The sequence below is a fragment of the Heteronotia binoei genome, chromosome 4, assembly GCF_032191835.1.
Source record: "Heteronotia binoei isolate CCM8104 ecotype False Entrance Well chromosome 4, APGP_CSIRO_Hbin_v1, whole genome shotgun sequence".
In the NCBI taxonomy this organism is placed as follows: Eukaryota; Metazoa; Chordata; class Lepidosauria; order Squamata; family Gekkonidae; genus Heteronotia; species Heteronotia binoei.
Window position 1 is genome coordinate 90,156,362 of NC_083226.1, and position 13,539 is coordinate 90,169,900.

Sequence of the window (13,539 nt, forward strand, 5' to 3'; positions counted from 1 at the left end):
AAGACTGCTCCCCTCTCTCTGCCCAGGGATGGTTCCCTGGTGAGAAAGGATGCCCACTCACCAACTGAAGAAGAGGTCCCTTCTGAGGGCGCATTCCCCTTACCCTCATCACGGTGCCCTGTTCCCTCTTGACCCTCATGCTCCCTGGCAGCAACGGGGCTGCCATGTTCAGAGTGGGGCTCATCTAATACATCCCTGAGAGTCTTCTCCAAGTGCCTAACTGACTGTCTCTGCTTCTCCAGGTCAGTCACCTCAGCCTCAAGGGTACAAACTCGTTCCCTAAGGACCAGGAGCTCCTTGCATCGAGCACACACCCAAGACTTCTGTCCTGTGGGCAGATAGTCATACATGTGACACTCAGTGCAAAATACTGGAAAGCCCCCACCCCCCTGCTGGCATTCTACCTTCATGATAACTTTTTAAAAAATATACAGTCCCCTTTTAAATCCTTTTTGTTTATGTGACTCTCCTTCTGGAGAGTCAGCTTACCTTATTGGGAGCAGAAGGAATCTGGGTTCCTGGTCCTTACAGAGGCCCCAGGCTAAGAGCCACAGGCCAAGAGCCCTTTAGCTCTCGCTCTCTGGCAAGGCACAGCTTAAAATGCAAAGAGGGTGGGGAACACAGCCACTCCTAATCAATCAGCAACAATCGCCTTCAATCACCTTCACCTTCAGCCCACTCAATCAAACAAACAGCAGTTCCCTAGCAACCTCAAATGCAGAATTTTCAGCAGTCACACAAACTCAGAAATTCTCAGCAACTTCCCCAGCTGTCTCAGCTTATCTCAGAGCTTCTCTGCCCTCTCTCAGAATTCTCTGAACACTGAGTATAAAATTTTTACAAGTATATTAACTCATTGTTTAAATCAATTCATTTCCGAATATATAGACCCCGACCAGGCAGGATTTATTCCTGGGCGGGATCTTACAGACAATGTAAGAAAACTCTTAATATCATTCATTTCTGTCAGCAACATTCGATTCAGGATGCCTGTGTACTCTTATTAGACATCGAAAAGGCCTTCAATTCAGTTGAACCCAATTATCTGCATACAGTTCTAAATTATCTTTATTTTGGCGACAAATTTAGCTGAGTTGTGGATTCACTCTATTTAAACCCCTCTGCTATTTTATACATCAACAATGCTAATTCTGTGCCACTTACTCCATCATGAGGCACCCGTCAAGGGTGCCCACTTTCTCCTTTATTGTTCACTATAGCCATCGAACTCCTAGCTGCTGACTCCAGGAAGAAAATTTACTTCAAGGGATCACCATAGCTAATACCCAATTCAAGCTAAGATTGTTTGCGGACAATCTGGCTCTATACTTACCTAATCTCTATGTTTCTATTCCTTACATCAACTCTCTCTTACCTGTTTTGCAGAAATATCTGGTCCTAAAATTAATTTTGACAAATCTCTTCTTTATTCCATAAATATTTCACATAACCTTGTCCAATATATTAAACAGAATTCCCAGTATAAGTGGGTCTGTAACTCTTGAAAGCACTTGGGCATCAACATACCTATTGACCTCCGCAATCTTGTTAAAGCTAATCATTATGAGATATTCCAAACAATAAAATCTCTATTCTCCTCAGGAACTACAAATTCTTACCTTTACTAGAGCGAATCCAGATTGTTAAATCTATAGTTTTGCCCAAACTTATATTTTGTTTCCATGTCATTCCAATTTGTGTCCCGATTTCTGTGCTTATAACACAGCAATCTTATTTAAACCATTTCCTTTGGCAATTCAAAAGACCACGTATAAACTTCTGGACATTAAGGAGTCCAACCACAGAAGGAGCCTGGCAGTACCTGATCTGGTTCAGTATCATGATGCAATAATTTTAGCTGGTCTTGTTAAGCAGTACCGCTCATACCAAGCGGATTAGAAAGTTATAAAATCTTACATTGCTCCTCAGTCTTTTCAAGAAGAGCTCTGGACTACAACAGTTAAATTCTCCAACAATTCTTACTCAAATATTTTTACTGCTTCCACGCTCCAGGTTTGGCACAGACACTTTAAAATTTTAGCTCCCTCATTTTCTTTGCTCATCACATTTACGGGCCAAAGTTGGTTTCCTTCTGCGACCTCTCCCACCTCTTTTCAGCAGTGGAAAAGAGCTGCCATTATCCGTTTTATAGATATAACTTCTTGTATTTGAAAGAAAGTTGCCCTTAGTTAAGTATTGCCTATATCAGCTAATTTTATTACTACTTTGATGGTTGTACATAGTTATTATATTGTTATGTGATATTTTAGCTTGGTGTTGTGTTGTGTTGTACTGTTATCGATGTGTTGTTGTTGTTGATTGGCCTAGAGCCGTATTAAACTGACTGACTGACTGACTGACTGATATAACTTCTAGAGGACTTCTATACGAAAATCTATCCTGGATTCTAAATTCAGCCTCTGGCTCCCCTGGTTCAAATTTTTACAAATTAGGCACCTTTTACACTCCAAAGATCTTAGTACAAGGCTGTGCCTTGTACTGTCAGATTTCAAAAAACTTTTATATCATGACTCAATTTCCATTAAAGGATTGATCTCAAAAATTTATAAAATCCTTCTGTTCTCACGTCCTATGCCATTGCTATACTATCAGAAAGCCTGGCATGCAGACCTATGTACCCTAATGAATGATCAGTGGCATATGATTTGGGGCTCAAGTATATATAAATCCAGAGCTATAAATATTCAAACACAAGCTTACAAGGTCACCTCACGCTGGTATTTTACCCCAACTCAGCTATCTCACATTACTTCCTCAGTATCCCCAAAATGCTACAAGAACTGTGGGGGGATAGGTTCTTTTTTTCACCTATGGTGGATGTGTCCCATCATCCAAGCTTTCTGGATACAAATTTTTGCAGAAATAGACTCAATGTCTGGTTTCTCACTACCACCTACTCCAGAACTAGCCTTGCTTAATTTGTGGGAGGACTCTCTTATCCCTAAGCCTTCTCAGGAACTGATTTCCTTTATGCTCATTGCTGCTAGACACACTATTGCAGTTGCATGGAAAAAGTCAACTCCACCAACAATACAATCCTGGCTCTTAAAGTTATGGGACTACTTTATCCTGGATAAATTATTGTTTACCTTTGACACTTCCAAACGTATTTTAAGAAAACCTTCCTTTGTCCAGAAATGGTTACCCTTCATAAACAATGTTCCTCTAGGTAGAATCAATCCAGACATGACACAATATGATATTTATCTCTCCAGTTTCGCTTTATTATGATTATATCTCAACAATGTGATGAATTTGTGTTGGAACTTCCTTTAAAACTTTTGCTTTATGCCGTTTATTTATTTTCTCTGCTTGACTGAAATGTGCACTTGCTCGTGATATTTAGTAAGTGATTTCTCAGTGTTTTGTATTTTATGTAACTCTTTAATCCTGCAGTTATCTCTGTATTAAGACTTAAACGACTCCATTAGGGTTTGTAGAATCTTTCGGGATCAAGTGCCGTGTTCTACTGGAGAAAGTTTTCCTTCCAGACGTTTCGTTCTCAGCTGCGGAGAACATCCTCAGTGGCGTTGCAGCCGGAGCAGGCGCTCAGACCTTCTTGGCTGCTGTGCATTGAGTGGGGCCAGGGCTGCTGGAGAGCTGCTATTTGTAGGCTGGAGGGGATGTGATAAAAGGGCAATTGGTTTGTGGATGTGCCCATTGTTTGGTGGGGCTTCCTGGAAGGGTAGTGATAAGCAAACTGGCTGTTGAATGTAACCATTGTTCTGTGTTAATTGCTGGGAAGTTTGGAAGGGGGTTGAAGATAAGGAAGATGGTTGTTGACTGTGCTGATTGTTCTGTGGAATTTGCTGGTTGTTCTGAGACTTTCTGCAATTTATAATCTGTAGGATGTTTTGCAGAGCTGGGTACCAGCAATTAACACAGAACAATGGTTACATTCAACAGCCAGTTTCCTTACAGTTTCTACTTACAGCCAATCCTTCTCTGCTAGAGAAAATCCTCTGCCTGTAAACTGTCCTAATACTAAGAGTTCTCCTAGATTAGAAGCTTTCTTTCTGTTATTTATTTTTGCTTTACCTTTTAAGTCTTAAAATATTTTTCTAGTGACTGGTACCAATCTCCCCTATACTTAGATTTTGTAGCTTTAATTTTAAGGGAAACGCTTTTAAAATAGTCAGCCTATGATTTCCATTGTTTTAAGGAAATGGTGCACCGAATAGAGAATTCTTTTTGTTATTTCTAGTAGTTTTTATATATATAAAACATTGTCCTATATATATATATATATATATATATATATATATATATATATATATATATATATATATAGGACAATGTTTTAAACTTTATCTCACAAATTTTGGTTCCTACAAGAAGTATAGGACATCTGTACACTTCCTTGGGGTAAAATTACCCTCTCCCTGTGCTTTTTCTCTCTTAAGCCTCAAGAAACTAATACTCTGGTTTTTGGCAGAATTCCTGAAAGCTCTTGGTCTCCATTAGAAATCTGGATTCCTCAAATGTACTTCAACTATTGATAGCTTCATTTGCTCTCTGAATGTCATTTATAGTTATGTTCCATCTATGATCAATCTTCCCTTTTAGCTATTTGGTGAATCTTGAGTTTTAATTTTAGTTTAATCCAGTCTGCCTGTGGAAAGAGGTATCCACATGTTCTTAAAAGGCCCCACCTTGTGGGCTCAGTATCTTTGTTTGGTCTTAAGCAATATAATGACCACTGAATGGTTCTGCCGCCACCTATAGTATATCTTGTTAGAGCTAGACTTTTTTCTGAGTGAAAGCCCTTTTCTATTTTCCATGTTCTCAAGGAAATGAGCGATAACCTGTTAGATTCTTAACGTAGATTCCTCAGAGTTCATTTCTGATCATTATTTTCTTCTTGCTACTAAATGTCCTTTTGTGTTATTTTTGCATCTATAACCAGTTGGCTGAGCCTATCAAGGCTCTCCAAATTAAGTCCTGTTGTATTATGCTCAAATGTTGGTCTACTTGGTATTTCTGACAACATGTTGCCTTCTAGCAACACATTCTTTGCACTCTGTGTATGCACAGAGGAAAATCGTTCTCTGGCACAAGCCTTAAACCTGGAGCCATCATCCTAGTTCTGCCTTCTACTCCATAAAAGGTTTCTTCTTAAAGGGATATGCTTTCATGCCTCAAGTCTTTCTTTTGACTTGTTCTTGCAACAACTCAGCATTTTCTCTTGGTACTACAGATGCCCTGCCACATCGTTTCTCTTTTTATGAATTGTTTAGTGTGTTTGTCCAGGTAACCATAATTTGATTTCTAGGATTTTGTAATTGTTTTGTTAAGTTTGCTCATCTTTTCTTTCAATATAGATGTGCAAGGAATCTGGACCTGCAAATCAAATCTAATGCACGATCAGTAGTTCTAAGAGTTGTTGATAGGCCTGTTAAGAATTGTTTTATGTATGTGTAACCATTATGTTGCTTTTCAGAATTCTTGTTTTGTTAAGTTTTTGTTGAAATCTATACTCACATGTGGGACCTACCATGCCAAGAAGTTTTGGCTGACCTAGCCCAGAGAAAAACTGGATTCAGTGGGACCTGATCACCTCACTTATGTCCAGGTTTTTAATCTCTCTGATCTAGCTCACGTATCATTTTGGGTATGATCCCTCTCATATAAAGTTAGCTAGCATTGTTCTATGGAGGCCTCAGTTTTTGTTTATGAAGTTTTTCTATTGTTTTGATTATATTTCTAAGCTATAGCAAAGGTTTTCTTTTGTCCCTTCTTTGTGGAACTATTTTCATTATATGGGGGACGCCCCAACTATGGTCATTTTCCTGGAGCTCCAAGCTTGTGCACAATGTTTTATTTTAAGTTTTATGTTGCAACAAAGTATATTTGGGGTTGTGTTTTTTGAATTGTGTATGTTACTTTCCTTCCTTGACAAGGAAAAAGCCTCCTAAAGTCCTGAATGCTTAGTGTAATAGGCAAACCTGCCCAATGCAGGCCCCTAACATGACATATGTAAGCTTGTGACGTAAAAGCTCACTGGTCACCATACCCTGGACAGGAGGACACTTTACTAATAGCTTTTTAAGACTCCTTTCTTCATGGTTGAATGTATGCATTTTTGATTTGCTTTCACTGCTCCCTACAATGGTACAGAATCATCTTACATGTTGTCATGTGTGAATGTTTTTGGTTCCTTTTTGGTTCTTTCCTCAAGCCCACTGTTGCCCTATGGACCATCGGTGATACAGGCTGAAAAGCACCATTGCCAATTCCATGCTGGGTTACAAGAAGAATTCCTTTTTGGCAACCATGAAGACAGATTTCACTGGGTGCTGGGGGGGGGGGGGTGGCAAGTTCTTTATTTAGCCCTCCACTAGGACTTTCACATACCCAATAGGTACATGGAAAAAGATCCTCTTCAAACCCCAGTATAAGAAGCTTATCAAGGGGGGGAGAAGAAGAAAAGAAGACTCAAGGTTAAGATATGAAATAGGAAACAAATGTATTAGATTAGTTATAGAGAATAATGTATGAATTCACTTGTAACCACGAATTCTAATGTACCTGTGTGTTTTTCTAATCAATTATTGTTATGTTTGTGTGTGATTTATAGATCAATTCTTGTTATTTATCTGGTTTAAATGGCAGTAATGATTTTATGAACTCAACTTCTTTTTCAATGATTGTAACCCTGTGTTTTTAATACTATATGCCAGACAATGTTGCTAATGTCTGTTATCCCTGCATTTTAGTATTCAAGGAAGAAGCCTTTGGCCTATTGGAAAATTTTTCAAATTGATTTTTGAGTAGTTTTAGATTAGTGGCTCCAACCTTTTTTAGATAGAAGGTACACCCCGGTCAATACTTGACTCTCTGTGGACACGTTGCCTGTCAAAAGATCAGCTATGGACTTTGCTTGTTGTGTTATTCAAGACCTTGTCTTCAGTTGGTGATGTAGGTCTTGAGGGGGGGAATTGTGAGGAAAAAGCCCCCTACTTTTCATACATATGGACATCGTGATCACCAGTATGGTTGCCAGGGTGCCTGGAGATTTGACTCTCACACATCTGCTCTAAGAAGTGGACTTTGCACACAGCTTCTAAGGCTTATGTGGCAGCTTTGCATTCTACACCTCTGGATGTGTGTTAGCCAGAACTCTGCTCCTTGTGTGCCCAGTCTTGGCTGCTGCAGTGGAAGAAGCCAGGCCACCATGTTTCCAGCCTGTTTCTATGAACCAAAGGCTAACACCACCAGAATCCATCTTGCTTTCCTGATTCCATCTCCAGCATCTGCTTCAGCTTTTGCATAAGGCGATCAAGCTTATCCAAGCATACCCTGCCAGACCATTCAAGCCTTTTGTCTAACGAAGCCCTAGACAAAGGCCCCTGCCCAGAAGATGATGGGAAAAGAGGAAGAACATCTCCTGTCTCAACTAAGTCTTTTGTCTAACCCGGGTGATACCTAGGTCAATATTTGATTCCCTATTGTCACCTTCCCAGATAATCCCATGTAATCTTAAGTATCCAGCCATTCCCATTCTTACCCCAGTCTAACACCTTGGAGCCGCCTCAGGCCATGTTGCAACCTGGAAGTTTCCAGGTTGCCCAGGACTAAGGTGAAGTTCATTGATCAAAGCAGGCACCCAATTAGGGGTCACCAAGGGACTCACCATTGGCTCTGCTAATGTCCAGCCTTCATGGTCATCACAGAGCCTCCCCTTCCTCCTCCCTGTTGCCTCCCATCCCCTAAGGGATCAGGTGAGTCCTTATAACCTGTGGACTAGCTACCCACAGGTGTGCATCTAACAGTATCCCAGTTCCGCTGTCTAGATCCATCCCCAATTCTGGCCACAGTTTTGGGTCCATTTCCCCTGTCATCTTATGTCGCCATTGGAGCCTTCCTTGAAGACTGCGATAGGTAATATTACCCTGTCTGTTTACCCTTATATGTTCCCCTATCAATCTATCTGTGTTTCTTAGGCCTGTGTGAATGTGTGAATGTGTGATTGTATTGTATTTTTATCTTGTGTGGAAGAACTATATTTTTCTAAATAAATCACAATTGGGTTTATTAAATTAGAGTCCTTTTATTGAGCATCACCCTCTGGATGGCTGAGCCTGGTATATATTGGTAAAAAGATTCCTAGTGAGCCAGGTGCCCACCTAACTAATTCCCCAACCTCGTTTCGAGGGCATTTAGGCTAACATTGCCACTATATTAAGAGAATTTTACTGCTGATGACTAAATAGATTGTTAAAATAATTTTATTGGTTATTTAAATTGGAGTATTGATTAATTGATTGGCTAATTGAGAAAACTGTATTTTTGGCAAATTAATTGAGGAAGGGTAATTGATTGGGAGGGTTTTATAATTAAGGAGCCACTGGAGCTAATTAAATTATTTATAGCTAATAAATTAATGGGTTGGCTGCGGGGTGGGGGCTTTTAGTTAAATGACTATTAGATACTATTGGCAGGTCAGCTTAAATTGGGAATTGACTGATTGGCTGGAGAAGGAAGGGTTGGGGAGGGAGTAGGATGGTGAACTCAGCTTATTTACAACTGGTCTGAGGCTGTGGTGGACACCGGCAGAATATGACTGGCCTGGGGATTCCAGTACTCCTGGGGAGGGGAAGGTATGATGGTGGGAACAGGTAGAATTAAAAGGAAAGGAGGCCAAGACATGATAGTGCTCGGCCCCTTTCCAGCCTGCATCCCATCCCAACGGTGGCAGGTAGTGGGGCCAGGTTGAATTACTTTATTTATTTATTTATTTATTTTCATTCTATTTATATCCTGCCCTACCCCACCGAAGTGGGCTCAGGGCGGCTACTTGCCTCCGTCACTGGTGTTATGCAATGCCAGGTCCATAAACAATAAGACCTTTACCCTTCGAAAGTTCCTGCTTGAGCAGGATGTGGACCTGGCTTGCATGACCGAGACCTGTGTGCGTGATGGGGAGAGTTGTTGGCAACACTGTTGACAGGATTCTGGGTGCTGTTAGGCCAACCACCTGCCTCTAGGAGCTGTGTCCTTCGTGGCTAGTAAAAGCTGGTGATGAGGGAATATGAGGGCTCCAGTAGACATTATCAATCTGTCTCTGGATCTGAGGGTCTACCCAGATGCATTAAAAGAGGCAGTGGTAGTACCACTTTTAAAAAGTAGCTATTCTTGGATCCCACAGATCCTTCCACTTGATGCCAAGTCTCGAATACATTTCTGGGCAAGGTAACTGATAGAGCAGTGACAGAAGAGCTCCAGAACTTCCTGGAGTGCTGGACTCATTCCAGTCCAGCTTCCCATGAGACAGAGATGGCACTGGTCACCCACACAGACAATTACCGTTTTCGCACACAGTTAACCTCACAGTCACAATCCTGTTCCCTCCACAACGTCCGGTCGGATTTCGCACCATCTGTGCCGGAGTTACAGGAAGTGCCGCGGCTTTTGCGTAGCAAACATAAACTGGGTTTTAGAGGTTTACGTTTGCTAAGCAAAAGCCGCGGCACTTCCTGTAACTCCGGCGCAGATGGTGCGAAATCCAACTGGACGCTGCTGAGGGAACAGGACTGTGACTGCGAGGTTAGCTGTGTGTGAAAATGGTCAATCTCTGCAAGCAGCTGGACTGAGGCAGATCAGCACTGCTGCCATTACTTGATCTTATAGCAGTGTTCAACACAGTGAATCACAATCTTCTGACACATTGCCTTGCCAACAGGTTTGGAGGCCATGGTGGAATGGTTAAAACAGAGCCAGCTGAAATTAAATCCTACTAAGATGGAGGTTCTGTGGTTGCAGGGGAGATTCAGGCTTGGAGTGCTAACTCCTGGCTCTTGACAATGTGCCCTTAATAATGGCACCTACTGTCAGGAACTTGGATGTGATTCTGGATGCCTCCTCATCAATGGATCACAAACATTGCCAGACTGGCATTTTTCCAGCTATGCCAGGTCAGGCAGCTGGCCCCCTGTCTCAGCCTGACCTAGCCATGGTAATCCATGCAACAGTAACCTCCAGGTTAGACTGCCATAACTCGTTCTATGCAGGCTACCCTTGAGAATTACTCAGAAACTCCAACTGTTCCAGAATGCAGTGGTGTGGGTCCTTACAGGAATTCCACAAAGAACATACATTCAACCTGTGCTATTTGCATAATTCCTGTAAGGGGTACAGTATTGGATCAAGTTCAAGGTTCTGGTATTAACCTTTAAAATTCTAAACTATCTTGGACCCACGTATCTTCAGGATCACCTCTCTTGGTATCCCCTCCCAAAAAGACAACTGCATTTTGCAGAGAGGAACTTACTGATGGTCCCCAGCCAAGAGACATCCAGCTGTCCTTGACCAGAGCCAGGGCACTCTTCATTCTGGTGGAATGCTCTGCTAAACAACAGCTGTTCCCTGCAGAACTTAATACAGTTTCACAGGGCCTGTAAGGCAGAGCTGTTCTACTAGGGGTTTGGTTGAGGACAGTGACAGTATTCCATCTGTCTGGCTTGCTTGTTTTTCTTGTCTCCCTCCATGGGACATGGGTACAACTTGAAATCTTTCAGCACCATCTAATTGGATTAATTGCTGAATTTTATTTTACCAATTGTGAATTTTAAATTATGATTGTGGGTGTTTTTTTCTTTACTGTTGTATACCACCCTGAGCCCTGTTCACTGGGGAGGGTGGTTTAAAAATTTAATTTACTAAATAAATAAATAATATGCTTTAATTTGTGGACCTTCTAGGGGCAGAAAGGCAGAACATGATTTTTGTAAAATAACTGTAATATATAGGAACACATGCCATGTACTAATATTGCTATCATACTTGTATAATATGTCCCATAACTAAAGTTTGTGCACTGCAAACAATATAACTTGACATATTTCTCATCTGGCTATATCACATTTTACCCTTAGTTTATCAACAATGAAGATAAATTATGTGAGCTGCAGATCCAAGACTGGCAGGAAGTTTAATCCCTTTGCAGGGCCTGGATTTTATCCTAATAGTTTTCCCCAGGAAATGATAGATGGATAGTGGGAGTAAGCAATAAGGAGAAGGAAGCAAGCTGATAGCAAAACACTATGAGAGTTAAAAATATTCACTAAAGGAACTGTAAGAAAAGGACAGCATTTGATAAGAGTTTAGGGAATGCAACATAATTTGTTTAGAGTTGCTCAAATAGGACTCATTTTACTTTTATTATGTGAATATTGTCTTTTGGGATTGAACACTAAGAAACAGATAAATTGTTCTGTTTAAAGCACTGTAGTTTCTTCTTGACTTCATTAATCTGACTGGCTCATGAATGTAGAGGAACTGGAGACAAAGAATCTTAAGAGGAAAGCATTGTCCTTAAACGAACAGACAGTTCTGTTTGTTTTGGTGATTTAGTAATAAGCCAGCTAAATTGCTGTAGCCCTAAACTCTGGCTATCAGGACTGTTTAAATTTTTGAAGTCTTAATTTATTATTTCCATATAATTCCATACAGCTGCTGTTTCAGAATAACCAAAGCATAGTGGGGAGAGAGAAGAACTGGAAAGTCAAAATTCTCTTCTGAAACCTATAAACTGTTTTTCACACAGCCTAAGTATTCCGGTATGGCAGCTGGTCAGTTACTGAACAGTAATGGGTTTCTGCTGGCATTTCAGACAGACCCGATTTAGTAACTGGCTGCTACCGGAATACTGTTACCTTTTCACACAGTCCCACGGCTGTCCCAGTAGTGAAACATGCCTAAGTCGTTATTAACAAAGAGCAGCTTCTTTCAGTTTTCAACCCCTCCTTCTGGGTTGAAATTGCTATGGGATGCTGTGTGAAATGTCCCATAGTGATTCTGGGAGTGCCGTTTTTGTGCCCTTTTTTGCCTGCCAGCACATGATCTCCAGCTTTTTTTTTTTTTTGGAACGTCGGGCTAAGATCTCTATAGCACAAATGCACTATAATGATGTTTCAAAACAGCACCACCATAGGGATGCCTGGGCTCCATTGAGATGCCTGAGATCGCTGTGACTGACACTTTGTAACAAGTGCCCCATTGGATACACAGTTCAAGTGGGAGATCAGGGCACCAGGCATTGGTCTGTCATCTGTTGCTATCACTTCCATGCCCACACAGGAGTCACGGGAATGTAATTGGTTTTAGGTGACTCTGAGGCACATTTATGGGGGGGGGGGCTGTTGCCGCCTGGAGAGGGGTTGCCAATAGGGCAGCAGGTTTCGGCAGGAAAACAGACCAACAGTGATTGGTGAGACAGATGGTGCTAACCCAGCCTGATGTGCACCCATCCATGCTCACAGGCTATTGACTGGAAAGTGACTTCTGCCAAGCTGCAGCAGGTATAAATATTAGGGAGGGAGCCACAGACCATGTTCAGATTGCCAGGCATTGTAAACTCTCTTTCCACTTGAACTGTGTATCTACTCCTATTGTGTTGCTGTTTTGAAACATCATAGCCCCCCCCCCCCCCAAAAAAGCCAGATATCGTGCACCAGCGGGCAAAAAAGGGTGCAAAAACAGGCAGTGCTTGTGGAAATGAGATAAAAACCGGAATAGTTTGAAATGGCTCGCTTCAATCACAGAATCATACCAGGAAAAAAAACATGTGTCTGAAAACTCCCATCCCTGTCCCGGATTACTCCAGGTTGGCACAATACCAGCTCCCTTCCAGTTCACACTGGTAAGTGTGAAAAGGGCCTATGTGTGTCACGCATGGTGCTATTAAAGCTATGGAAATTCAAAATACATGCAGGGAGGCCAAAAGGCTCTGTTTATTTAACATAGAGGTGTTTCTCAAGTTAAACCTGTAGCCTATATAGAACAGAAACACCCTGTTCATTTCCTTGGTATAGTCCTAACTATGGATAAAATAGCTACAGTTGGTTAGCTTCATGGAGGTTCTGACATTGCTTATTGGTTGCAACATATCATCACTAGCCTTTCTCTGATTCATTCCCTGCTCTCACTCCAGAAAGAGGAAAGATAAGAAGATGCTGCTACTTGAGATGGGGTTCAATGTAAGGAACTGTGAATCTACTTTGTACTGAGTCAGAACATTGGTTCAACTTGGGGCTTCCGGGGCTGAAACATGGTGAGCTGACCTGCTTCTTCTAGGAGGAGCAGACCAGAATCTTTGTTTTGGGTATAAAAGGCAATCCAATGCCTGCTGCCTACATTTTTCAGAAAAGGAATCTGTCTAAGACATGCTTGGAAATTTTGAGGGGACTTACTTTGGCTGACGAGAGATCCCAGTGGGGTTTCTTTTCGGTTTTGAAGAATCCCCAATGAAGAATTGCATTCCATCGTCTACAAAGAATCTCCGGAGTCATTAAGTTGACATAAACTCATCAAGGTTCCAGCTTTCTATGGACTATAATAACATCTGAAGGCAAAGTGGACAGTATAAAGAAGAATAGACTTTGTTAAGGTAAAAGATCTTTATCTATCACTCCGGGACTAAAATAAGACTGTTAAAATAAAAGATTTAAGATCTGGAACTATCTGTAAGAACACAAATTCAAGAAGAAGTGAAAGGGAGTAAAAAATGGAGCTTTTGGA